General features: G+C 56.7%; 54 pseudogenes; all 54 read left to right on the top strand.

Moving 5' to 3' along the window:
* Positions 1 to 681: 681 nt before the first annotated feature.
* LOC136594479 (5S ribosomal RNA) lies at positions 682 to 801 on the top strand (annotated as a pseudogene).
* An 80-nt stretch (positions 802 to 881) lies between these two features.
* LOC136594413 (5S ribosomal RNA) lies at positions 882 to 1,000 on the top strand (annotated as a pseudogene).
* An 81-nt stretch (positions 1,001 to 1,081) lies between these two features.
* Positions 1,082 to 1,199, top strand: LOC136594595 (5S ribosomal RNA; annotated as a pseudogene).
* Positions 1,200 to 1,280: 81 nt separating this feature from the next.
* On the top strand, positions 1,281 to 1,399 carry LOC136594457 (5S ribosomal RNA; annotated as a pseudogene).
* A 683-nt stretch (positions 1,400 to 2,082) lies between these two features.
* LOC136594477 (5S ribosomal RNA) lies at positions 2,083 to 2,200 on the top strand (annotated as a pseudogene).
* A 277-nt stretch (positions 2,201 to 2,477) lies between these two features.
* On the top strand, positions 2,478 to 2,596 carry LOC136594455 (5S ribosomal RNA; annotated as a pseudogene).
* Positions 2,597 to 3,074: 478 nt separating this feature from the next.
* LOC136594527 (5S ribosomal RNA) lies at positions 3,075 to 3,193 on the top strand (annotated as a pseudogene).
* An 80-nt stretch (positions 3,194 to 3,273) lies between these two features.
* On the top strand, positions 3,274 to 3,392 carry LOC136594454 (5S ribosomal RNA; annotated as a pseudogene).
* Positions 3,393 to 3,472: 80 nt separating this feature from the next.
* On the top strand, positions 3,473 to 3,591 carry LOC136594453 (5S ribosomal RNA; annotated as a pseudogene).
* A 278-nt stretch (positions 3,592 to 3,869) lies between these two features.
* Positions 3,870 to 3,988, top strand: LOC136594452 (5S ribosomal RNA; annotated as a pseudogene).
* An 80-nt stretch (positions 3,989 to 4,068) lies between these two features.
* On the top strand, positions 4,069 to 4,187 carry LOC136594451 (5S ribosomal RNA; annotated as a pseudogene).
* A 79-nt stretch (positions 4,188 to 4,266) lies between these two features.
* LOC136594629 (5S ribosomal RNA) lies at positions 4,267 to 4,385 on the top strand (annotated as a pseudogene).
* Positions 4,386 to 4,664: 279 nt separating this feature from the next.
* LOC136594543 (5S ribosomal RNA) lies at positions 4,665 to 4,782 on the top strand (annotated as a pseudogene).
* An 81-nt stretch (positions 4,783 to 4,863) lies between these two features.
* Positions 4,864 to 4,982, top strand: LOC136594450 (5S ribosomal RNA; annotated as a pseudogene).
* Positions 4,983 to 5,063: 81 nt separating this feature from the next.
* LOC136594476 (5S ribosomal RNA) lies at positions 5,064 to 5,181 on the top strand (annotated as a pseudogene).
* A 278-nt stretch (positions 5,182 to 5,459) lies between these two features.
* On the top strand, positions 5,460 to 5,578 carry LOC136594448 (5S ribosomal RNA; annotated as a pseudogene).
* Positions 5,579 to 5,856: 278 nt separating this feature from the next.
* On the top strand, positions 5,857 to 5,976 carry LOC136594562 (5S ribosomal RNA; annotated as a pseudogene).
* An 80-nt stretch (positions 5,977 to 6,056) lies between these two features.
* Positions 6,057 to 6,175, top strand: LOC136594525 (5S ribosomal RNA; annotated as a pseudogene).
* A 79-nt stretch (positions 6,176 to 6,254) lies between these two features.
* LOC136594524 (5S ribosomal RNA) lies at positions 6,255 to 6,373 on the top strand (annotated as a pseudogene).
* Positions 6,374 to 6,453: 80 nt separating this feature from the next.
* On the top strand, positions 6,454 to 6,572 carry LOC136594447 (5S ribosomal RNA; annotated as a pseudogene).
* Positions 6,573 to 6,653: 81 nt separating this feature from the next.
* On the top strand, positions 6,654 to 6,772 carry LOC136594446 (5S ribosomal RNA; annotated as a pseudogene).
* Positions 6,773 to 6,852: 80 nt separating this feature from the next.
* On the top strand, positions 6,853 to 6,972 carry LOC136594621 (5S ribosomal RNA; annotated as a pseudogene).
* Positions 6,973 to 7,054: 82 nt separating this feature from the next.
* On the top strand, positions 7,055 to 7,173 carry LOC136594445 (5S ribosomal RNA; annotated as a pseudogene).
* Positions 7,174 to 7,452: 279 nt separating this feature from the next.
* LOC136594443 (5S ribosomal RNA) lies at positions 7,453 to 7,571 on the top strand (annotated as a pseudogene).
* Positions 7,572 to 7,652: 81 nt separating this feature from the next.
* On the top strand, positions 7,653 to 7,771 carry LOC136594442 (5S ribosomal RNA; annotated as a pseudogene).
* A 677-nt stretch (positions 7,772 to 8,448) lies between these two features.
* On the top strand, positions 8,449 to 8,567 carry LOC136594441 (5S ribosomal RNA; annotated as a pseudogene).
* Positions 8,568 to 9,244: 677 nt separating this feature from the next.
* Positions 9,245 to 9,363, top strand: LOC136594440 (5S ribosomal RNA; annotated as a pseudogene).
* Positions 9,364 to 9,442: 79 nt separating this feature from the next.
* LOC136594464 (5S ribosomal RNA) lies at positions 9,443 to 9,561 on the top strand (annotated as a pseudogene).
* A 280-nt stretch (positions 9,562 to 9,841) lies between these two features.
* LOC136594475 (5S ribosomal RNA) lies at positions 9,842 to 9,959 on the top strand (annotated as a pseudogene).
* Positions 9,960 to 10,440: 481 nt separating this feature from the next.
* Positions 10,441 to 10,558, top strand: LOC136594601 (5S ribosomal RNA; annotated as a pseudogene).
* Positions 10,559 to 10,638: 80 nt separating this feature from the next.
* Positions 10,639 to 10,756, top strand: LOC136594483 (5S ribosomal RNA; annotated as a pseudogene).
* Positions 10,757 to 11,031: 275 nt separating this feature from the next.
* On the top strand, positions 11,032 to 11,149 carry LOC136594474 (5S ribosomal RNA; annotated as a pseudogene).
* An 80-nt stretch (positions 11,150 to 11,229) lies between these two features.
* On the top strand, positions 11,230 to 11,348 carry LOC136594472 (5S ribosomal RNA; annotated as a pseudogene).
* Positions 11,349 to 11,624: 276 nt separating this feature from the next.
* LOC136594563 (5S ribosomal RNA) lies at positions 11,625 to 11,743 on the top strand (annotated as a pseudogene).
* Positions 11,744 to 11,823: 80 nt separating this feature from the next.
* Positions 11,824 to 11,942, top strand: LOC136594569 (5S ribosomal RNA; annotated as a pseudogene).
* Positions 11,943 to 12,022: 80 nt separating this feature from the next.
* Positions 12,023 to 12,141, top strand: LOC136594439 (5S ribosomal RNA; annotated as a pseudogene).
* Positions 12,142 to 12,220: 79 nt separating this feature from the next.
* On the top strand, positions 12,221 to 12,339 carry LOC136594437 (5S ribosomal RNA; annotated as a pseudogene).
* A 482-nt stretch (positions 12,340 to 12,821) lies between these two features.
* On the top strand, positions 12,822 to 12,940 carry LOC136594535 (5S ribosomal RNA; annotated as a pseudogene).
* Positions 12,941 to 13,019: 79 nt separating this feature from the next.
* LOC136594584 (5S ribosomal RNA) lies at positions 13,020 to 13,138 on the top strand (annotated as a pseudogene).
* A 281-nt stretch (positions 13,139 to 13,419) lies between these two features.
* LOC136594627 (5S ribosomal RNA) lies at positions 13,420 to 13,539 on the top strand (annotated as a pseudogene).
* Positions 13,540 to 13,820: 281 nt separating this feature from the next.
* LOC136594436 (5S ribosomal RNA) lies at positions 13,821 to 13,939 on the top strand (annotated as a pseudogene).
* Positions 13,940 to 14,019: 80 nt separating this feature from the next.
* Positions 14,020 to 14,139, top strand: LOC136594586 (5S ribosomal RNA; annotated as a pseudogene).
* Positions 14,140 to 14,221: 82 nt separating this feature from the next.
* LOC136594435 (5S ribosomal RNA) lies at positions 14,222 to 14,340 on the top strand (annotated as a pseudogene).
* Positions 14,341 to 14,420: 80 nt separating this feature from the next.
* On the top strand, positions 14,421 to 14,539 carry LOC136594605 (5S ribosomal RNA; annotated as a pseudogene).
* A 481-nt stretch (positions 14,540 to 15,020) lies between these two features.
* On the top strand, positions 15,021 to 15,140 carry LOC136594599 (5S ribosomal RNA; annotated as a pseudogene).
* A 79-nt stretch (positions 15,141 to 15,219) lies between these two features.
* On the top strand, positions 15,220 to 15,338 carry LOC136594470 (5S ribosomal RNA; annotated as a pseudogene).
* Positions 15,339 to 15,418: 80 nt separating this feature from the next.
* On the top strand, positions 15,419 to 15,537 carry LOC136594593 (5S ribosomal RNA; annotated as a pseudogene).
* Positions 15,538 to 15,618: 81 nt separating this feature from the next.
* Positions 15,619 to 15,738, top strand: LOC136594532 (5S ribosomal RNA; annotated as a pseudogene).
* Positions 15,739 to 15,818: 80 nt separating this feature from the next.
* Positions 15,819 to 15,937, top strand: LOC136594469 (5S ribosomal RNA; annotated as a pseudogene).
* An 80-nt stretch (positions 15,938 to 16,017) lies between these two features.
* LOC136594596 (5S ribosomal RNA) lies at positions 16,018 to 16,137 on the top strand (annotated as a pseudogene).
* An 80-nt stretch (positions 16,138 to 16,217) lies between these two features.
* LOC136594564 (5S ribosomal RNA) lies at positions 16,218 to 16,335 on the top strand (annotated as a pseudogene).
* Positions 16,336 to 16,415: 80 nt separating this feature from the next.
* On the top strand, positions 16,416 to 16,534 carry LOC136594568 (5S ribosomal RNA; annotated as a pseudogene).
* Positions 16,535 to 16,614: 80 nt separating this feature from the next.
* LOC136594600 (5S ribosomal RNA) lies at positions 16,615 to 16,732 on the top strand (annotated as a pseudogene).
* A 280-nt stretch (positions 16,733 to 17,012) lies between these two features.
* LOC136594522 (5S ribosomal RNA) lies at positions 17,013 to 17,131 on the top strand (annotated as a pseudogene).
* The last annotated feature ends 155 nt before the right edge of the window (positions 17,132 to 17,286 follow it).

The following is a 17,286-nucleotide window of genomic DNA, read 5'->3' as shown; positions in this document are numbered from 1 at the left end:
TTCTTTTAAGGCCGTGAGTAGGTTTCTTTCGTTTCGGAGGTGCGTTCGCACTGCAGAAAGCCCATAGGAAAGGAGGAGGAGCTGTCAACGGCATTCTAAGCTGAATGTGCCTGCTCTCGTCAGATCGCGGCCGCCAGCCAGCTTGAGGCCTGGCAAGTACCAGTATGGGTGACCGGCTGGGAATCCCAGGTCCCGTTGACTTTTAAGGCTCGTGAGTAGGTTTCTTTCCGTTTCGGAGGTGCGTTCGCACTGCAGAAAGCCCATAGGAAAGGAGGAGGAGCTGTCAACGGGCATTCTAAGCTGAATGTGCCTGCTCTCGTCAGATCGCGGCCGCCAGCCAGCTTGAGGCCCTGGCAAGTACCAGTATGGGTGACCGGCTGGGAATCCCAGGTCCCGTGACTTTTAAGGCCGTGAGTAGGTTTCTTTCCGTTTCGGAGGTGCGTTCGCACTGCAGAAAGCCCATAGGAAAGGAGGAGGAGCTGTCCAACGGGCATTCTAAGCTGAATGTGCCTGCTCTCGTCAGATCGCGGCCGCCAGCCAGCTTGAGGCCTGGCAAGTACAGTATGGGTGACCGGCTGGGAATCCCAGGTCCCGTTGACTTTTAAGGCCGTGAGTAGGTTTCTTTCCGTTTCGGAGGTGCGTTCGCACTGCAGGAAAGCCCATAGGAAAGGAGGAGGAGCTGTCAACGGGCATTCTAAGCTGAATGTGCCTGCTCTCGTCAGATCGCGGCCGCCAGCCAGCTTGAGGCCTGGCAAGTACCAGTATGGGTGACCGGCTGGGAATCCCAGGTCCCCGTTGACTTTTAAGGCCGTGAGTAGGTTTCTTTCCGTTTCTGAGGTGCGTTCGCACTGCAGAAAGCCCATAGGAAAGGAGGAGGAGCTGTCAACGGGCATTCTAAGCTGAATGTGCCTGCTCTCGTCAGATCGCGGCCGCCAGCCAGCTTGAGGCCTGGCAAGTACCAGTATGGGTGACCGGCTGGGAATCCCAGGTCCCGTTGACCTTTTAAGGCTCGTGAGTAGGTTTCTTTCCGTTTCGGAGGTGCGTTCGCACTGCAGAAAGCCATAGGAAAGGAGGAGGAGCTGTCAACGGGCATTCTAAGCTGAATGTGCCTGCTCTCGTCAGATCGCGGCCGCAGCCAGCTTGAGGCCTGGCAAGTACCAGTATGGGTGACCGGCTGGGAATCCCAGGTCCCGTTGACTTTTAAGGCCGTGAGTAGCCTTCTTTCCTTTTCGGAGGTGCGTTCGCACTGCAGAAAGCCCATAGGAAAGCGAGGAGGAGCTGTCAACGGGCATTCTAAGCTGAATGTGCCTGCTCTCGTCAGATCGCGGCCGCAAGCCAGCTTGAGGCCTGGCAAGTACCAGTATGGGTGACCGGCTGGGAATCCCAGGTCCCGTTGACTTTTAAGGCCGTGAGTAGGTTTCTTTCCGTTTCGGAGGGTGCGTTCGCACTGCAGAAAGCCCATAGGAAAGGAGGAGGAGCTGTCAACGGGCATTCTAAGCTGAATGTGCCTGCTCTCGTCAGAAAGCGCGCCGCCAGCCAGCTTGAGGCCTGGCAAGTACCAGTATGGGTGACCGGCTGGGAATCCCAGGTCCCGTTGGACTTTTAAGGCCGTGAGTAGGTTTCTTTCCTTTTCGGAGGTGCGTTCGCACTGCAGAAAGCCCATAGGAAAGGAGGAGGAGCTGTCAACGGCATTCTAAGCTGAATGTGCTGCTCTCGTCAGATCGCGGCCGCCAGCCAGCCAGCTTGAGGCCTGGCAAGTACCAGTATGGGTGACCGGCTGGGAATCCCAGGTCCCGTTGACTTTTAAGGCCTGTGAGTAGGTTTCTTTCCTTTTCGGAGGTGCGTTCGCACTGCAGAAAGCCCATAGGAAAGGAGGAGGAGCTGTTAACGGGCATTCTAAGCTGAATGTGCCTGCTCTCGTCAGATCGCGGCCGCCAGCCAGCTTGAGGCCTGGCAAGTACCAGTATGGGTGACCGGCTGGAATCCCAGGTCCCGTTGACTTTTAAGGCCGTGAGTAGGTTTCTTTCCGTTTTCGGAGGTGCGTTCGCACTGCAGAAAGCCCATAGGAAAGGAGGAGGAGCTGTCAACGGGCATTCTAAGCTGAATGTGCCTGCTCTCGTCAGATCGCGGCCGCCAGCCAGCTTGAGGCCTGGCAAGTACCAGTATGGGTGACCGGCTGGGAATCCAGGTCCCGTTGACTTTTAAGGCCGTGAGTAGGTTTCTTTCCTTTTCGGAGGTGCGTTCGCACTGCAGAAAGCCCATAGGAAAGGAGGAGGAGCTGTCAACGGCATTCTAAGCTGAATGTGCCTGCTCTCGTCAGATCGCGGCCGCCAGCCAGCTTGAGGCCTGGCAAGTACCAGTATGGGTGACCGGCTGGGAATCCCAGGTCCCGTTGACTTTTAAGGCCGTGAGTAGGTTTCTTTCCTTTTCGGAGGTGCGTTCGCACTGTAGAAAGCCATAGGAAAGGAGGAGGAGCTGTCAACGGGCATTCTAAGCTGAATGTGCCTGCTCTCGTCAGATCGCGGCCGCCAGCCAGCTTGAGGCCTGGCAAGTACCAGTATGGGTGACCGGCTGGGAATCCCAGGTCCCGTTGACTTTTAAGGCCGTGAGTAGGTTTCTTTCCTTTTCGGAGGTGCGTTCGCACTGCAGAAAGCCCATAGGAAAGGAGGGGGAGCTGTCAACGGGCATTCTAAGCTGAATGTGCCTGCTCTCGTCAGATCGCGGCGCCAGCCAGCTTGAGGCCTGGCAAGTACCAGTATGGGTGACCGGGCTGGGAATCCCAGGTCCCGTTGACTTTTAAGGCCGTGAGTAGGTTTCTTTCCTTTTCGGAGGTGCGTTCGCACTGCAGAAAGCCATAGGAAAGGAGGAGGAGCTGTCAACGGGCATTCTAAGCTGAATGTGCCTGCTCTCGTCAGATCGTGGCCGCCAAGCCAGCTTGAGGCCTGGCAAGTACCAGTATGGGTGACCGGCTGAGAATCACAGGTCCCGGTGACTTTTAAGGCCGTGAGTAGGTTTCTTTCCGTTTCGGAGGTGCGTTCGCACTGCAGAAAGCCCATAGGAAAGGAGGAGGAGCTGTCAACGGGCATTCTAAGCTGAATGTGCCTGCTCTCGTCAGAAAGCGGCCGCCAGCCAGCTTGAGGCCTGGCAAGTACCAGTATGGGTGACCGGCTGGGAATCCCAGGTCCCGTTGACTTTTAAGGCCGTGAGTAGGTTGCTTTCCTTTTCGGAGGTGCGTTCGCACTGCAGAAAGCCCATAGGAAAGGAGGAGGAGCTGTCAACGGGCATTCTAAGCTGAATGTGCCTGCTCTCGTCAGATCGCGGCCGCCAGCCAGCTTGAGGCCTGGCAAGTACCAGTATGGGTGACCGGCTGGGAATCCCAGGTCCCGTTGACTTTTAAGGCCGTGAGTAGGTTTCTTTCCTTTTCGGAGGTGCGTTCGCACTGCAGAAAGCCCATAGGAAAGGAGGAGGAGCTGTCAACGGGCATTCTAAGCTGAATGTGCCTGCTCTCGTCAGATCGCGGCCGCCAGCCAGCTTGAGGCCTGGCAAGTACCAGTATGGGTGACCGGCTGGGAATCCCAGGTCCCGTTGACTTTTAAGGCAGTGAGTAGGTTTCTTTCCTTTTCGGAAGTGCGTTCGCACTGCAGAAAGCCCATAGGAAAGGAGGAGGAGCTGTCAACGGGCATTCTAAGCTGAATGTGCCTGCTCTCGTCAGATCGCGGCCGCCAGCCAGCTTGAGGCCTGGCAAGTACCAGTATGGTTGACCGGCTGGGAATCCCAGGTCCGTTGACTTTTAAGGCCGTGAGTAGGTTTCTTTCCGTTTCGGAGGTGCGTTCGCACTGCAGAAAGCCCATAGGAAAGGAGGAGGAGCTGTCAACGGGCATTCTAAGCTGAATGTGCCTGCTCTCGTCAGATCGCGGCCGCCAGCCAGCTTGAGGCCTGGCAAGTACCAGTATGGGTGACCGGCTGGGAATCCCAGGTCCCGTTGACTTTTAAGGCCGTGAGTAGGTTTCTTTCCTTTTCGGAGGTGCGTTCGCACTGCAGAAAGCCCATAGGAAAGGAGGAGGAGCTGTCAACGGGCATTCTAAGCTGAATGTGCCTGCTCTCGTCAGATCGCGGCCGCCAGCCAGCTTGAGGCCTGGCAAGTACCAGTATGGGTGACCGGCTGGGAATCCCAGGTCCCGTTGACTTTTAAGGCCGTGAGTAGGTTCTTTCCTTTTCGGAGGTGCGTTCGCACTGCAGAAAGCCCATAGGAAAGGAGGAGGAGCTGTCAACGGGCATTCTAAGCTGAATGTGCCTGCTCTCGTCAGATCGCGGCCGCCAGCCAGCTTGAGGCCTGGCAAGTACCAGTATGGGTGACAGGCTGGGAATCCCAGGTCCCGTTGACTTTTAAGGCCGTGAGTAGGTTTCTTTCCGTTTCGGAGGTGCGTTCGCACTGCAGAAAGCCCATAGGAAAGGAGGAGGAGCTGTCAACGGGCATTCTAAGCTGAATGTGCCTGCTCTCGTCAGATCGCGGCCGCCAGCCAGCTTGAGGCCTGGCAAGTACCAGTATGGGTGATCGGCTGGGATTCCCAGGTCCCGTTGACTTTTAAGGCCGTGAGTAGGTTTCTTTCCTTTTCGGAGGTGCGTTCGCACTGCAGAAAGCCCATAGGAAAGGAGGAGGAGCTGTCAACGGGCATTCTAAGCTGAATGTGCCTGCTCTCGTCAGATCGCGGCCGCCAGCCAGCTTGAGGCCTGGCAAGTACCAGTATGGGTGATCGGCTGGGAATCCAGGTCCCGTTGACTTTTAAGGCCAGTGAGTAGGTTTCTTTCCGTTTCGGAGGTGCGTTCGCACTGCAGAAAGCCCATAGGAAAGGAGGAGGAGCTGTCAACGGGCATTCTAAGCTGAATGTGCCTGCTCTCGTCAGATCGCGGCCGCCAGCCAGCTTGAGGCCTGGCAAGTACCAGTATGGGTGACCGGCTGGGAATCCCAGGTCCCGTTGACTTTTAAGGCCAGTGAGTAGGTTGCTTTCCTTTTCGGAGGTGCGTTCGCACTGCAGAAAGCCCATAGGAAAGGAGGAGGAGCTGTCAACGGGCATTCTAAGCTGAATGTGCCTGCTCTCGTCAGATCGCGGCCGCCAGCCAGCTTGAGGCCTGGCAAGTACCAGTATGGGTGACCGGCTGGGAATCCAGGTCCCGTTGACTTTAAGGCCGTGAGTAGGTTTCTTTCCTTTTCGGAGGTGCGTTCGCACTGCAGAAAGCCCATAGGAAAGGAGGAGGAGCTGTCAACGGGCATTCTAAGCTGAATGTGCCTGCTCTCGTCAGATCGCGGCCGCCAGCCAGCTGAGGCCTGGCAAGTACCAGTATGGGTGACCGGCTGGGAATCCCAGGTCCCGTTGACTTTTAAGGCCGTGAGTAGGTTTCTTTCCTTTTCGGAGGTTGCGTTCGCACTGCAGAAAGCCCATAGGAAAGGAGGAGGAGCTGTCAACGGGCATTCTAAGCTGAATGTGCCTGCTCTCGTCAGATCGCGGCCGCCAGCCAGCTTGAGGCCTGGCAAGTACCAGTATGGGTGACCGGCTGGGAATCCCAGGTCCCGTTGACTTTTAAGGCCGTGAGTAGGTTTCTTTCCTTTTCGGAGGTGCGTTCGCACTGCAGAAAGCCCATAGGAAAGGAGGAGGAGCTGTCAACGGGCATTCTAAGCTGAATGTGCCTGCTCTCGTCAGATCGCGGCCGCCAGCCAGCTTGAGGCCTGGCAAGTACCAGTATGGGTGACCGGCTGGAATCCCAGGTCCCGTTGACTTTTAAGGCCGTGAGTAGGTTTCTTTCCTTTTCGGAGGTGCGTTCGCACTGCAGAAAGCCCATAGGAAAGGAGGGGGAGCTGTCAACGGGCATTCTAAGCTGAATGTGCCCTGCTCTCGTCAGATCGCGGCCGCCAGCCAGCTTGAGGCCTGGCAAGTACCAGTATGGGTGACCGGCTGGGAATCCCAGGTCCCGTTGACTTTTAAGGCCGTGAGTAGGTTTCTTTCCGTTTCGGAGGTGCGTTCGCACTGCAGAAAGCCCATAGGAAAGGAGGAGGAGCTGTCAACGGGCATTCTAAGCTGAATGTGCCTGCTCTCGTCAGATCGCGGCCGCCAGCCAGCTTGAGGCCTGGCAAGTACCAGTATGGGTGATCGGCTGGGAATCCCAGGTCCCGTTGACTTTTAAGGCCGTGAGTAGGTTTCTTTCCTTTTCGGAGGTGCGTTCGCACTGCAGAAAGCCATAGGAAAGGAGGAGGAGCTGTCAACGGGCATTCTAAGCTGAATGTGCCTGCTCTCGTCAGATCGCGGCCGCCAGCCAGCTTGAGGCCTGGCAAGTACCAGTATGGGTGATCGGCTGGGAATCCCAGGTCCCGTTGACTTTTAAGGCCGTGAGTAGGTTTCTTTCCGTTTCGGAGGTGCGTTCGCACTGCAGAAAGCCCATAGGAAAGGAGGAGGAGCTGTCAACGGGCATTCTAAGCTGAATGTGCCTGCTCTCGTCAGATCGCGGCCGCCAGCCAGCTTGAGGCCTGGCAAGTACCAGTATGGGTGACCGGCTGGGAATCCCAGGTCCCGTTGACTTTTAAGGCCGTGAGTAGGTTTGCTTTCCTTTTCGGAGGTGCGTTCGCACTGCAGAAAGCCCATAGGAAAGGAGGAGGAGCTGTCAACGGGCATTCTAAGCTGAATGTGCCTGCTCTCGTCAGATCGCGGCCGCCAGCCAGCTTGAGGCCTGGCAAGTACCAGTATGGGTGACCGGCTGGGAATCCCAGGTCCCGTTGACTTTTAAGGCCGTGAGTAGGTTTCTTTCCTTTTCGGAGGTGCGTTCGCACTGCAGAAAGCCCATAGGAAAGGAGGAGGAGCTGTCAACGGGCATTCTAAGCTGAATGTGCCTGCTCTCGTCAGATCGCGGCCGCCAGCCAGCTTGAGGCCTGGCAAGTACCAGTAATGGGTGACCGGCTGGGAATCCCAGGTCCCGTTGACTTTTAAGGCCCGTGAGGTAGGTTTCTTTCCGTTTCGGAGGTGCGTTCGCACTGCAGAAAGCCCATAGGAAAGGAGGAGGAGCTGTCAACGGGCATTCTAAGCTGAATGTGCCTGCTCTCGTCAGATCGCGGCCGCCAGCCAGCTTGAGGCCTGGCAAGTACCAGTATGGGTGACCGGCTGGGAATCCCAGGTCCCGTTGACTTTTAAGTGCGTGAGTAGGTTTCTTTCCGTTTCGGAGGTGCGTTCGCACTGCAGAAAGCCCATAGGAAAGGAGGAGGAGCTGTCAACGGGCATTCTAAGCTGAATGTGCCTGCTTCTCGTCAGATCGCGGCCGCCAGCCAGCTTGAGGCCTGGCAAGTACCAGTATGGGTGACCGCTGGGAATCCCAGGTCCCGTTGACTTTTAAGGCCGTGAGTAGGTTTCTTTCCGTTTCGGAGGTGCGTTCGCACTGCAGAAAGCCCATAGGAAAGGAGGAGGAGCTGTCAACGGGCATTCTAAGCTGAATGTGCCTGCTCTCGTCAGATCGCGGCCGCCAGCCAGCTTGAGGCCTGGCAAGTACCAGTATGGGTGACCGGCTGGGAATCCCAGGTCCCGTTGACTTTTAAGGCCGTGAGTAGGTTTCTTTCCGTTTTCGGAGGTGCGTTCGCACTGCAGAAAGCCCATAGGAAAGGAGGAGGAGCTGTCAACGGGCATTCTAAGCTGAATGTGCCTGCTCTCGTCAGATCGCGGCCGCCAGCCAGCTTGAGGCCTGGCAAGTACCAGTATGGGTGACCGGCTGGGAATCCCAGGTCCCGTTGACTTTTAAGGCCGTGAGTAGGTTGCTTTCCTTTTCGGAGGTGCGTTCGCACTGCAGAAAGCCCATAGGAAAGGAGGAGGAGCTGTCAACGGGCATTCTAAGCTGAATGTGCCTGCTCTCGTCAGATCGCGGCCGCCAGCCAGCTTGAGGCCTGGCAAGTACCAGTATGGGTGACCGGCTTGGGAATCCCAGGTCCGTTGACTTTTAAGGCCGTGAGTAGGTTTCTTTCCGTTTCGGAGGTGCGTTCGCACTGCAGAAAGCCCATAGGAAAGGAGGAGGAGCTGTCAACGGGCATTCTAAGCTGAATGTGCTGCTCTCGTCAGATCGTCGGCCGCCAAGCCAGCTTGAGGCCTGGCAGTACCAGTATGGGTGACCGGCTGGGAATCCCAGGTCCCGTTGACTTTTAAGGCCGTGAGTAGGTTTCTTTCCGTTTCGGAGGTGCGTTCGCACTGCAGAAAGCCCATAGGAAAGGAGGAGGAGCTGTCAACGGGCATTCTAAGCTGAATGTGCCTGCTCTCGTCAGAAAGCGGCCGCCAGACAGCTTGAGGCCTGGCAAGTACCAGTATCGGGGACCGGCTGGGAATCCCAGGTCCCGTTGACTTTTAAGGCCGTGAGTAGGTTGCTTTCCTTTTCGGAGGTGCGTTCGCACTGCAGAAAGCCCATAGGAAAGGAGGAGGAGCTGTCAACGGGCATTCTAAGCTGAATGTGCCTGCTCTCGTCAGATCGCGGCCGCCAGCCAGCTTGAGGCCTGGCAAGTACCAGTATGGGTGACCGGCTGGGAATCCCAGGTCCCGTTGACTTTTAAGGCCCGTGAGTAGGTTGCTTTCCTTTTCGGAGGTGCGTTCGCACTGCAGAAAGCCCATAGGAAAGGAGGAGGAGCTGTCAACGGGCATTCTAAGCTGAATGTGCCTGCCTCTCGTCAGATCGCGGCCGCCAGCCAGCTTGAGGCCTGGCAAGTACCAGTATGGGTGACGGCTGGGAATCCCAGGTCCCCGTTGACTTTTAAGGCCTGTGAGTAGGTTTCTTTCCTTTTCGGAGGTGCGTTCGCACTGCAGAAAGCCCATAGGAAAGGAGGAGGAGCTGTCAACGGGCATTCTAGCTGAATGTGCCTGCTCTCGTCAGATCGCGGCCGCCAGCCAGCTTGAGGCCTGGCAAGTACCAGTATGGGTGACCGGCTGGAATCCCAGGTCCCGTTGACTTTTAAGGCCGTGAGTAGGTTGCTTTCCTTTTCGGAGGTGCGTTCGCACTGCAGAAAGCCCATAGGAAAGGAGGAGGAGCTGTCAACGGGCATTCTAAGCTGAATGTGCCTGCTCTCGTCAGATCGCGGCCGCCAGCCAGCTTGAGGCCTGGCAAGTACCAGTATGGTTGACCGGCTGGAATCCCAGGTCCCGTTGACTTTTAAGGCCGTGAGTAGGTTTCTTTCCTTTTCGGAGGTTCGTTCGCACTGCAGAAAGCCCATAGGAAAGGAGGAGGAGCTGTCAACGGGCATTCTAAGCTGAATGTGCCTGCTCTCGTCAGATCGCGGCCGCCAGCCAGCTTGAGGCCTGGCAAGTACCAGTATGGGTGACCGGCTGGGAATCCCAGGTCCCGTTGACTTTTAAGGCGTGAGTAGGTTTCTTCCTTTTCGGAGGTGCGTTCGCACTGCAGAAAGCCCATAGGAAAAGGAGGAGGAGCTGTCAACGGGAATTCTAAGCTGAATGTGCCTGCTCTCGTCAGATCGCAGCCGCCAGCCAGCTTGAGGCCTGGCAAGTACCAGTATGGGTGACCGGCTGGGAATCCCAGGTCCCGTTGACTTTTAAGGCAGTGAGTAGGTTTCTTTCCTTTTCGGAGGTGCGTTCGCACTGCAGAAAGCCCATAGGAAAGGAGGAGGAGGAGCTGTCAACGGGCATTCTAAGCTGAATGTGCCTGCTCTCGTCAGATCGCGGCCGCCAGCCAGCTTGAGGCCTGGCAAGTACCAGTATGGGTGACGGCTGGAATCCCAGGTCCCGTTGACTTTTTAAGGCCGTGAGTAGGTTTCTTTCCTTTTCGGAGGTGCGTTCGCACTGCAGAAAGCCATAGGAAAGGAGGAGGAGCTGTCAACGGGCATTCTAAGCTGAATGTGCCTGCTCTCGTCAGATCGCGGCCGCCAGCCAGCTTGAGGCCTGGCAAGTACCAGTATGGGTGACCGGCTGGGAATCCAGGTCCCGTTGACTTTTAAGGCCGTGAGTAGGTTTCTTTCCTTTTCGGAGGTGCGTTCGCACTGCAGAAAGCCCATAGGAAAGGAGGAGGAGCTGTCAACGGGCATTCTAAGCTGAATGTGCCTGCTCTCGTCAGATTGCAGGCCGCCAGCCAGCTTGAGGCCTGGCAAGTACCAGTATGGGTGACCGGCTGGGAATCACAGGTCCCGTCTGACTTTTAAGGCCGTGAGTAGGTTTCTTTCCTTTTCGGAGGTGCGTTCGCCACTGCAGAAAGCCCATAGGAAAGGAGGAGGAGCTGTCAACGGGCATTCTAAGCTGAATGTGCCTGCTCTCGTCAGATCGCGGCCGCCAGCCAGCTTGAGGCTGGCAAGTACCAGTATGGGTGACCGGCTGGGAATCCCAGGTCCCGTTGACTTTTAAGGCCGTGAGTAGGTTTCTTTCCTTTTCGGAGGTGCGTTCGCACTGCAGAAAGCCCATAGGAAAGGAGGAGGAGCTGGTCAACGGGCATTCTAAGCTGAATGTGCCTGCTCTCGTCAGATCGCGGCGCCAGCCAGCTTGAGGCCTGGCAAGTACCAGTATGGGTGACCGGCTGGGAATCCCAGGTCCCGTTGACTTTTAAGGCCGTGAGTAGGTTTCTTTCCTTTTCGGAGGTGCGTTCGCACTGCAGAAAGCCCATAGGAAAGGAGGAGGAGCTGTCAACGGGCATTCTAAGCTGAATGTGCCTGCTCTCGTCAGATCGCGGCTGCCAGCCAGCTTGAGGCCTGGCAAGTACCAGTATGGGTGACCGGCTGGGAATCCAGGTCCCGTTGACTTTTAGGCCGTGAGTAGGTTGCTTTCCTTTTCGGAAGGTGCGTTCGCACTGCAGAAAGCCCATAGGAAAGGAGGAGGAGCTGTCAACGGGCATTCTAAGCTGAATGTGCTGCTCTCGTCAGATCGCGGCCGCCAGCCAGCTTGAGCGTGGCAAGTACCAGTATGGGTGACCGGCTGGGAATCCCAGGTCCCGTTGACTTTTAAGGCCGTGAGTAGGTTTCTTTCCTTTTCGAAGGTGCGTTCGCACTGCAGAAGCCATAGGAAAGGAGGAGGAGCTGTCAACGGGCATTCTAAGCTGAATGTGCCTGCTCTCGTCAGATCGCGGCCGCCAGCCAGCTTGAGGCCTGGCAAGTACCAGTATGGGTGACCGGCTGGGAATCCAGGTCCCGTTGACTTTTAAGGCCGTGAGTAGGTTTCTTTCCTTTTCGGAGGTGCGTTCGCACTGCAGAAAGCCCATAGGAAAGGAGGAGGAGCTGTCAACGGGCATTCTAAGCTGAATGTGCCTGCTCTCGTCAGATCGCGGCTGCCAGCCAGCTTGAGGCCTGGCAAGTACCAGTATGGGTGACCGGCTGGGAATCCCAGGTCCCGTTGACTTTTAAGGCCGTGAGTAGGTTGCTTTCCTTTTCGGAGGTGCGTTCGCACTGCAGAAAGCCATAGGAAAGGAGGAGGAGCTGTCAACGGGCATTCTAAGCTGAATGTGCTGCTCTCGTCAGATCGCGGCCGCCAGCCAGCTTGAGGCGTGGCAAGTACCAGTATGGGTGACCGGCTGGGAATCCCAGGTCCCGTTGACTTTTAAGGCCGTGAGTAGGTTTCTTTCCTTTTCGGAGGTGCGTTCGCACTGCAGAAAGCCATAGGAAAGGAGGAGGAGCTGTCAACGGGCATTCTAAGCTGAATGTGCCTGCTCTCGTCAGATCGCGGCCGCCAGCCAGCATGAGGCCTGGCAAGTACCAGTATGGGTGACCGGCTGGGAATCCCAGGTCCCGTTGACTTTTAAGGCCGTGAGTAGGTTTCTTTCCTTTTCGGAGGTGCGTTCGCACTGCAGAAAGCCCATAGGAAAGGAGGAGGAGCTGTCAACGGGCATTCTAAGCTGAATGTGCCTGCTCTCGTCAGATCGCGGCCGCCAGCCAGCTTGCGGCCTGGCAAGTACCAGTATGGGTGACCGGCTGGGAATCCCAGGTCCCGTTGACTTTTAAGGCCGTGAGTAGGTTTCTTTCCTTTTCGGAGGTGCGTTCGCACTGCAGAAAGCCCATAGGAAAGGAGGAGGAGCTGTCAACGGGCATTCTAAGCTGAATGTGCCTGCTCTCGTCAGATCGCGGCCGCCAGCCAGCTTGAGGCCTGGCAAGTACCAGTATGGGTGACCGGCTGGGAATCCCAGGTCCCGTTGACTTTTAAGGCCGTGAGTAGGTTTCTTTCCTTTTCGGAGTGCGTTCGCACTGCAGAAAGCCCATAGGAAAGGAGGAGGAGCTGTCAACGGGCATTCTAAGCTGAATGTGCCTGCTCTCGTCAGATCGCGGCCGCCAGCCAGCTTGAGGCCTGGCAAGTACCAGTATGGGTGACCGGCTGGGAATCCCAGGTCCCGTTGACTTTTAAGGCCGTGAGTAGGTTTCTTTCCTTTTCGGAGGTGCGTTCGCACTGCAGAAAGCCCATAGGAAAGGAGGAGGAGCTGTCAACGGGAATTCTAAGCTGAATGTGCCTGCTCTCGTCAGATCGCGGCCGCCAGCCAGCTTGAGGCCTGGCAAGCAGTACCAGTATGGGGTGACCGGCTGGGAATCCCAGGTCCCGTTGACTTTTAAGGCCGTGAGTAGGTTTCTTTCCTTTTCGGAGGTGCGTTCGCACTGCAGAAAGCCCATAGGAAAGGAGGAGGAGCTGTCAACGGGCATTCTAAGCTGAATGTGCCTGCTCTCGTCAGATAGCGGCCGCCAGCCAGCTTGAGGCCTGGCAAGTACCAGTATGGGTGACCGGCTGGGAATCCCAGGTCATGCTGACTTTTAAGGCCGTGAGTAGGTTGCTTTCCTTTTCGGAGGTGCGTTCGCACTGCAGAAAGCCCATAGGAAAGGAGGAGGAGCTGTCAACGGGCATTCTAAGCTGAATGTGCCTGCTCTCGTCAGATCGCGGCCGCCAGCCAGCTTGAGGCCTGGCAAGTACCAGTATGGGTGACCGGCTGGGAATCCCAGGTCCCGTTGACTTTATGGCCGTGAGTAGGTTTCTTTCCTTTTCGGAGGTGCGTTCGCACTGCAGAAAGCCCATAGGAAAGGAGGAGGAGCTGTCAACAGGCATTCTAAGCTGAATGTGCCTGCTCTCGTCAGATCGCGGCCGCCAGCCAGCTTGAGGCCTGGCAAGTACCAGTATGGGTGACCGGCTGGGAATCCCAGGTCCCGTTGACTTTTAAGGCCGTGAGTAGGTTGCTTTCCTTTTCGGAGGTGCGTTCGCACTGCAGAAAGCCCATAGGAAAGGAGGAGGAGCTGTCAACGGGCATTCTAAGCTGAATGTGCCTGCTCTTGTCAGATCGCGGCCGCCAGCCAGCTTGAGGCCTGGCAAAGTACCAGTATGGGGTGACCGGCTGGGAATCCCAGGTCCCGTTGACTTTTAAGGCCGTGAGTAGGTTTCTTTCCTTTTCGGAGGTGCGTTCGCACTGCAGAAAGCCCATAGGAAAGGAGGAGGAGCTGTCAACGGGCATTCTAAGCTGAATGTGCCTGCTCTCGTCAGATCGCTGGCCGCCAGCCAGCTTGAGGCCTGGCAAGTACCAGTATGGGTGACCGGCTGGGAATCCCAGGTCCCGTTGACTTTTAAGGCCGTGAGTAGGTTGCTTTCATTTTCGGAGGTGCGTTCGCACTGCAGAAAGCCCATAGGAAAGGAGGAGGAGCTGTCAACGGGCATTCTAAGCTGAATGTGCCTGCTCTCGTCAGATCGCGGGCCGCCAGCCAGCTTGAGGCCTGGCAAGTACCAGTATGGTTGACCGGCTGGGAATCCCAGGTCCCGTTGACTTTAAGGCCGTGAGTAGGTTTCTTTCCTTTTCGGAGGTCTGACGTTCGACTGCAGAAAGCCCATAGGAAAGGAGGAGGAGCTGTCAACGGGCATTCTAAGCTGAATGTGCCTGCTCTCGTCAGATCGCGGCCGCCAGCCAGCTTGAGGCCTGGCAAGTACCAGTATGGGTGACCGGCTGGGAATCCCAGGTCCCGTTGACTTTTAAGGCCGTGAGTAGGTTTCTTTCCTTTTCGGAGGTGCGTTCGCACTGCAGAAAGCCCATAGGAAAGGAGGAGGAGCTGTCAACGGGAATTCTAAGCTGAATGTGCCTGCTCTCGTCAGATCGCAGCCGCCAGCCAGCTTGAGGCCTGGCAAGTACCAGTATGGGTGACCGGCTGGGAATCCCCAGGTCCCGTTGACTTTTAAGGCGTGAGTAGGTTTCTTTCCTTTTCGGAGGTGCGTTCGCACTGCAGAAAGCCCATAGGAAAGGAGGAGGAGGAGCTGTCAACGGGCATTCTAAGCTGAATGTGCCTGCTCTCGTCAGATCGCGGCCGCCAGCCAGCTTGAGGCCTGGCAAGTACCAGTATGGGTGACCGGCTGGGAATCCCAGGTCCCGTTGACTTTTAAGGCCGTGAGTAGGTTGCTTTCCTTTTCGGAGGTGCGTTCGCACTGCAGAAAGCCCATAGGAAAGGAGGAGGAGCTGTCAACGGGCATTCTAAGCTGAATGTGCCTGCTCTCGTCAGATCGCGGCCGCCAGCCAGCTTGAGGCCTGGCAAGTACCAGTATGGGTGACGCGCTGGGAATCCCAGGTCCCGTTGACTTTTAAGGCCGTGAGTAGGTTTCTTTCCTTTTTCGGAGGTGCGTTCGCACTGCAGAAAGCCCATAGGAAAGGAGGAGGAGCTGTCAACGGGCATTCTAAGCTGAATGTGCCTGCTCTCGTCAGATTCGCGGCCGCCAGCCAGCTGAGGCCTGGCAAGTACCAGTATGGGTGACCGGCTGGGAATCACAGGTCCCGTTGACTTTTAAGGCCGTGAGTAGGTTTCTTTCCTTTTCGGAGGTGCGTTCGCACTGCAGAAAGCCCATAGGAAAGGAGGCGGAGCTGTCAACGGGCATTCTAAGCTGAATGTGCCTGCTCTCGTCAGATCGCGGCCGCCAGCCAGCTTGAGGGCCTGGCAAGTACCAGTATGGGTGACCGCTGGGAATCCCAGGTCCCGTTGACTTTTAAGGCCGTGAGTAGGTTTCTTTCCTTTTCGGAAGGTGCGTTCGCACTGCAGAAAGCCCATAGGAAAGGAGGAGGAGCTTGTCAACGGGCATTCTAAGCTGAATGTGCCTGCTCTCGTCAGATCGCGGCCGCCAGCCAGCTTGAGGCCTGGCAAGTACCAGTATGGGTGACCTGGCTGGGAATCCCAGGTCCCGTTGACTTTTAAGGCCGTGAGTAGGTTTCTTTCCTTTTCGGAGGTGCGTTCGCACTGCAGAAAGCCATAGGAAAGGAGGAGGAGCTGTCAACGGGCATTCTAAGCTGAATGTGCCTGCTCTCGTCAGATCGCGGCTGCCAGCCAGCTTGAGGCCTGGCAAGTACCAGTATGGGTGACCGGCTGGGAATCCCAGGTCCCGTTGACTTTTAAGGCCGTGAGTAGGTTGCTTTCCTTTTCGGAGGTGCGTTCGCACTGCAGAAAGCCCATAGGAAAGGAGGAGGAGCTGTCAACGGGCATTCTAAGCTGAATGTGCCTGCTCTCGTCAGATCGCGGCCGCCAGCCAGCTTGAGGCGTGGCAAGTACCAGTATGGGTGACCGGCTGGGAATCCCAGGTCCCGTTGACTTTTAAGGCCTGTGAGTAGGTTTCTTTCCTTTTCGGAGGTGCGTTCGCACTGCAGAAAGCCCATAGGAAAGGAGGAGGAGCTGTCAACGGGCATTCTAAGCTGAATGTGCCTGCTCTCGTCAGATCGCGGCCGCCAGCCAGCTTGAGGCCTGGCAAGTACCAGTATGGGTGACCGGCTGGGAATCCCAGGGTCCCGTTGACTTTTAAGGCCGTGAGTAGGTTTCTTTCCTTTTCGGAGGTGCGTTCGCACTGCAGAAAGCCCATAGGAAAGGAGGAGGAGCTGTCAACGGGCATTCTAAGCTGAATGTGCCTGCTCTCGTCAGATCGCGGCTGCCAGCCAGCTTGAGGCCTGGCAAGTACCAGTATGGGTGACCGGCTGGGAATCCCAGGTCCCGTTGACTTTTAAGGCCGTGAGTAGGTTGCTTTCCTTTTCGGAGGTGCGTTCGCACTGCAGAAAGCCCATAGGAAAGGAGGAGGAGCTGTCAACGGGCATTCTAAGCTGAATGTGCCTGCTCTCGTCAGATCGCGGCCGCCAGCCAGCTTGAGGCCTGGCAAGTACCAGTATGGGTGACCGGCTGGGGAATCCCAGGTCCCGTTGACTTTTAAGGCCGTGAGTAGGTTTCTTTCCTTTTCGGAGGTGCGTTCGCACTGCAGAAAGCCCATAGGAAAGGAGGAGGAGCTGTCAACGGGCATTCTAAGCTGAATGTGCCTGCTCTCGTCAGATCGCGGCCGCCAGCCAGCTTGAGGCCTGGCAAGTACCAGTATGGGTGACCGCTGGGAATCCCAGGTCCCGTTGACTTTTAAGGCCGTGAGTAGGTTTCTTTCCTTTTCGGAGGTGCGTTCGCACTGCAGAAAGCCCATAGGAAAGGAGGAGGAGCTGTCAACGGGCATTCTAAGCTGAATGTGCCTGCTCTCGTCAGATCGCGGCCGCCAGCCAGCTTGCGGCCTGGCAAGTACCAGTATGGGTGACCGGCTGGGAATCCCAGGTCCCGTTGACTTTTAAGGCCGTGAGTAGGTTTCTTTCCTTTTCGGAGGTGCGTTCGCACTGCAGAAAGCCCATAGGAAAGGAGGAGGAGCTGTCAACGGGCATTCTAAGCTGAATGTGCCTGCTCTCGTCAGATCGCGGCGCCAGCCAGCTTGAGGCCTGGCAAGTACCAGTATGGGTGACCGGCTGGGAATCCCAGGTCCCGTTGACTTTTAAGGCCGTGAGTAGGTTTCTTTCCTTTTCGGAGGTGCGTTTCGCACTGCAGAAAGCCCATAGGAAAGGAGGAGGAGCTGTCAACGGGCATTCTAAGCTGAATGTGCCTGCTCTCGTCAGATCGCGGCCGCCAGCCAGCTTGAGGCCTGGCAAGTACCAGTATGGGGTGACCGGCTGGAATCCCAGGTCCCGTTGACTTTTAAGGCCGTGAGTAGGTTTCTTTCCTTTTCGGAGGTGCGTTCGCACTGCAGAAAGCCCATAGGAAAGGAGGAGGAGCTGTCAACGGGAATTCTAAGCTGAATGTGCCTGCTCTCGTCAGATCGCGGCCGCCAGCCAGCTTGAGGCCTGGCAAGTACCAGTATGGGTGACCGGCTGGGAATCCCAGGTCCCGTTGACTTTTAAGGCCGTGAGTAGGTTTCTTTCCTTTTCGGAGGTGCGTTCGCACTGCAGAAAGCCCATAGGAAAGGAGGAGGAGCTGTCAACGGGCATTCTAAGCTGAATGTGCCTGCTCTCGTCAGATAGCGGCCGCCAGCCAGCTTGAGGCCTGGCAAG

This window comes from Eleutherodactylus coqui, unplaced genomic scaffold, assembly GCF_035609145.1.
Source record: "Eleutherodactylus coqui strain aEleCoq1 unplaced genomic scaffold, aEleCoq1.hap1 HAP1_SCAFFOLD_452, whole genome shotgun sequence".
Lineage (NCBI taxonomy): Eukaryota > Metazoa > Chordata > Amphibia > Anura > Eleutherodactylidae > Eleutherodactylus > Eleutherodactylus coqui.
Note: the sequence above shows the minus strand (reverse complement) of the source record. Positions and strands in the feature narration are given on the sequence as shown.